Source organism: Schistocerca piceifrons, unplaced genomic scaffold (genome assembly GCF_021461385.2).
Source record: "Schistocerca piceifrons isolate TAMUIC-IGC-003096 unplaced genomic scaffold, iqSchPice1.1 HiC_scaffold_936, whole genome shotgun sequence".
In the NCBI taxonomy this organism is placed as follows: domain Eukaryota; kingdom Metazoa; phylum Arthropoda; class Insecta; order Orthoptera; family Acrididae; genus Schistocerca; species Schistocerca piceifrons.
The window spans coordinates 4427046-4432045 of NW_025729208.1; the positions used below are offsets into that span (position 1 = coordinate 4427046).

Consider the following 5000-nt stretch of genomic DNA (forward strand, 5'->3'; position numbering starts at 1 on the left):
TTCAGTGTAGCGCGCGTGCGGCCCAGAACATCTAAGGGCATCACAGACCTGTTATTGCTCAATCTCGTGCGGCTAGAAGCCGCCTGTCCCTCTAAGAAGAAAAGTAATCGCTGACAGCACGAAGGATGTCACGCGACTAGTTAGCAGGCTAGAGTCTCGTTCGTTATCGGAATTAACCAGACAAATCGCTCCACCAACTAAGAACGGCCATGCACCACCACCCACCGAATCAAGAAAGAGCTATCAATCTGTCAATCCTTCCGGTGTCCGGGCCTGGTGAGGTTTCCCGTGTTGAGTCAAATTAAGCCGCAGGCTCCACTCCTGGTGGTGCCCTTCCGTCAATTCCTTTAAGTTTCAGCTTTGCAACCATACTTCCCCCGGAACCCAAAAGCTTTGGTTTCCCGGAGGCTGCCCGCCGAGTCATCGGAGGAACTGCGGCGGATCGCTGGCTGGCATCGTTTGTGGTTAGAACTAGGGCGGTATCTGATCGCCTTCGAACCTCTAACTTTCGTTCTTGATTAATGAAAACATACTTGGCAAATGCTTTCGCTTCTGTTCGTCTTGCGACGATCCAAGAATTTCACCTCTAACGTCGCAATACGAATGCCCCCGCCTGTCCCTATTAATCATTACCTCGGGTTCCGAAAACCAACAAAATAGAACCGAGGTCCTATTCCATTATTCCATGCACACAGTATTCAGGCGGGCTTGCCTGCTTTAAGCACTCTAATTTGTTCAAAGTAAACGTGCCGGCCCACCGAGACACTCAATAAAGAGCACCCTGGTAGGATTTCAACGGGGTCCGCCTCGGGACGCACGAGCACGCACGAGGCGGTCGCACGCCTTCAGCTCGCCCCACCGGCAGGACGTCCCACGATACATGCCAGTTAAACACCGACGGGCGGTGAACCAACAGCGTGGGACACAAATCCAACTACGAGCTTTTTAACCGCAACAACTTTAATATACGCTATTGGAGCTGGAATTACCGCGGCTGCTGGCACCAGACTTGCCCTCCAATAGATACTCGTTAAAGGATTTAAAGTGTACTCATTCCGATTACGGGGCCTCGGATGAGTCCCGTATCGTTATTTTTCGTCACTACCTCCCCGTGCCGGGAGTGGGTAATTTGCGCGCCTGCTGCCTTCCTTGGATGTGGTAGCCGTTTCTCAGGCTCCCTCTCCGGAATCGAACCCTGATTCCCCGTTACCCGTTACAACCATGGTAGGCGCAGAACCTACCATCGACAGTTGATAAGGCAGACATTTGAAAGATGCGTCGCCGGTACGAGGACCGTGCGATCAGCCCAAAGTTATTCAGAGTCACCAAGGCAAACGGACCGGACGAGCCGACCGATTGGTTTTGATCTAATAAAAGCGTCCCTTCCATCTCTGGTCGGGACTCTGTTTGCATGTATTAGCTCTAGAATTACCACAGTTATCCAAGTAACGTGGGTACGATCTAAGGAACCATAACTGATTTAATGAGCCATTCGCGGTTTCACCTTAATGCGGCTTGTACTGAGACATGCATGGCTTAATCTTTGAGACAAGCATATGACTACTGGCAGGATCAACCAGGGAGCTGCGTCAACTAGAGCTGAGCAGCCGGCCGCCCGGGAGTGTGTCCCGGGGGCCCGCGCGAACACGCAAGCGTCCGCTCAATCATTCTGCAAACAGGAGGAGGCTGAGCTCCCCTGCACAATACACCTCGAAACCCTCTCAGGTCCCGGCGGCGCGCAGCGCCGTCCCAAGTACTTGGTCGGGTTCGAGAGAGGCGCAATCGCCCGGAGTTAGGCGAGTAGACGCTTTCGGTGCGACCACCCGTGCTCCCAACTGAGCTTGCCGCTGCCGACAGAGGCCCGGGAGCGTGCTGTCGTGGCATTGCCGGCGGGAGACAACACGCGCCACCTACGGTGACCGGCAGCTCCAACGCCAGCGCCACAGAAGGACAAAAGCCCCACTTGGGTGCCGAAGCGAACTCTCCCAGCACAGCGCACGCGCCAACACATCCGCACAGCTGCGATACAAACCACCAGCGAGAACCGCTGGGGCGACCGAGCAGCAGACGGCGTCGCGGCGCCGAGCGCCGGGCGGCGGCGCATCCTCAACGCACACAGTCCTCAATCGGACCAGCACACTGAAGATGTCCACCGCGCTTCGCACCGGGCCCGCGAGGACCTACTTTGGCCGCACGGCGCCGCGCGCAGGGTGCGCCGGCGCGCAGCTGCGACGCCTGCCGCGTCCGTCGGCCGGCGCGCCTGCCACTGGCCGCCCCCACCAGCCGGCTGTAGCGCGTGCGCCCACGCACCGCGCGGCCAGCACGCCGGGAGGCGCCCCCTCACCGGCCGGGGACGGTCCCACCCAGCCACCGCCGCGTATCGCTTCACACCCAGATGCCGTTCAGTTTCGTCGGCATGGTGGGTATCGCTGGAACAACCGGTTAGTACCTCAACCTATCGTCGCCATCACCGATTCACCCCTAGCGAGAACAACCGCACCACAACAGGTTACCATTTGTTCATTTGCGTAACTTCACCAGAAAACGCAGGCGTCCATCGCCATTTGCAACTTCAACGATTATTGCATGCCTGTGTCAGGTGTCACGCCACACTACGTCTGCCCACATACACGCAACAAAATGTGCACGCCTAGACAATACGTGGAAGGTGGCCCCCGTACGTATGCGATGTCCATTGCTCGAACGACTGTCAACCGGCCTCTGTAGCATGTCGCAGATATGGAACGCGGTGCACCATGCCATCACGGTGTGTGAGGAGAGACGACTAGGTCCGAATACATCAACAGACAGCTCATGCTGATCGCCATCCACGGCGTCCGTTCCTCCCACACGTCTCTATGGCGTACCACACTGCAATCCAGCTCTCATAGGGAGACGACACGTAGCTGCGTGCACAATATTTGCACTGTATGGTCCGCCGTTTTTGGGCGCAGTCGTTGTGCGGTCACACATGTGCCACGATGTATCATTCAGTACATAAGGACGAATGTGCAGTACAGATTGTGGTTCACGCGTACGACATCAGCGGACAGTTGACACAGGCCGCACCACAACGTAGCCTGAGTACGTCGCATGCGAAGGGCATTGAACATGCAAACTTCTCACCAACCAGCTTGCGAAGGCAGGGGGCAAGGTGGGGACGTGGGGAGGGGCGGCATGTACGTCCTGCTGCCATCCACATTACAGTGTACAGCAGGAGCATGTGGAAAGTGAGCAAGACTTGCAAGGTGTTTAACATGAAGCGATACACAGGGGTGCGGGCAGTGCGAGTAGCGAACTATATTGCGAGGGTTGCGGGTGGGCAACACTACAGTAATTGAACGAGTCGTATAACAATTACAGAGCAGGTTTAGGCGACAACGTGGGTTACGTTAAGGCGACAACATGGGTTAGGTTAAGGCACAACATGGGTTAGGTTAAGGCACAACATGGGTTAGGTTAAGGCACAACATGGGTTAGGTTAAGGCACAACATGGGTTAGGTTAAGGCACAACATGGGTTAGGTTAAGGCACAACATGGGTTAGGTTAAGGCACAACATGGGTTAGGTTAAGGCACAACATGGGTTAGGTTGAGGCACAACATGGGTTAGGTTAAGGCACAACATGGGTTAGGTTGAGGCACAACATGGGTTAGGTTGAGGCACAACATGGGTTAGGTTGAGGCACAACATGGGTTAGGTTAAGGTACAACATGGGTTAGGTTAAGGTACAACATGGGTTAGGTTAAGGTACAACATGGGTTAGGTTAAGGTACAACATGGGTTAGGTTAAGGTACAACATGGGTTAGGTTAAGGTACAACATAGGTTAGGTTAAGGTACAACATAGGTTAGGTTAAGGTACAACATAGGTTAGGTTAAGGTACAACATAGGTTAGGTTAAGGTACAACATAGGTTAGGGTACAACATAGGTTAGGTTAGGCCCTAGGTTAAGGTACAACATAGGTTAGGTTAGGTTAGGTTAGGTTACACGTTGTTGTACGGAAAGGTGTAGGGGGGGGGGGGGGCGGGGGCGGCAGGTTCGTTGATAGTGATTATAGTAAGTGAATGCTTGTGACATGATCAGATTTGTCACGTCAGGATGCACCTTTGGCTTATTAGAGGCGGCGCTCCAATTCTATGCTTGTGTGAGACCTGTGTCTTTGACTCATGTCATTGTTTGTGCGCTGTGACAGGAGGTACTATTGTGATGTTGGGTGCACCGTTGTATAGGACATGTGTGGGTGTTGGTGCCTGGTCTGCGCAATGGTGGATGTCGAAAGGCTGGGATATTGTATTTTCCGCACGGACCTCCTGGTCTGGTTGTGATAGTGTGGATTGTGTAATGTGGCGGAGAAGATGCACTGGATGTTGTTCCATGCTGGTGCTTACATATTGTATGTGCGCCTGTTAGAAGCAGAGAGTGGTGCGTGATCAGAGTGTCTGGCTGACGTGTGGTTCCCATTTTGGGCAGACTCTTTCAGCATGTATACGGACAGTTGTGTATATTTGCTGTAGTTTGATGGCTCTGCATTGATTACTAATCAGCGCCGTGTGTACGGGTAATCTGGTTCCAGTCCAAAATGTTCCATCTGTGTACATTAGTGACAAAGACTCCCCCCATGCAGTGGGGCTCGGTCTGTTATAACTCTTCCGCGTAATATATTTGCCCCACGTTTTTGCGACTGCGAGTGCGAGTGCAACGCGCATGGGGACCGACATGCTGATGGCTCGGTATCGGACGCCGTACAGTGAGCAACGCGATCGCGTCTCTCGCTCGTAAGTGGTACAGGTCGCGGCTCATGTATACGGACAGCGGGAATGTCGCATATTGGAAATAACTCTTCATGAAACGCAAGTTATAGGGGTGGATTGCACTTTACGAGTGCGGGGAAACGTCCGCCGTTCATCCGCTGGAGGTGCGAGTTTGGCGGTTGGGGTGGTGCACGAACGGGTGCGGGTGGCGTCATTGCCGGTCCACGGCTTCGTGCGGCAGAGCC

At 54.1% G+C, this 5000-nt stretch overlaps 1 non-coding gene across 1 annotated transcript in view; it reads right to left on the reverse strand.

Moving 5' to 3' along the window:
* The window catches only part of LOC124771347, a 1909-nt gene extending 326 nt beyond the window's left edge, over positions 1–1583 (reverse strand). The window contains exon 1 of the ribosomal RNA XR_007013363.1: positions 1–1583. This exon is cut by the window's left edge and continues 326 nt beyond it. This is a non-coding gene — a ribosomal RNA (small subunit ribosomal RNA).
* Between the last annotated feature and the right edge of the window lie 3417 nt (positions 1584–5000).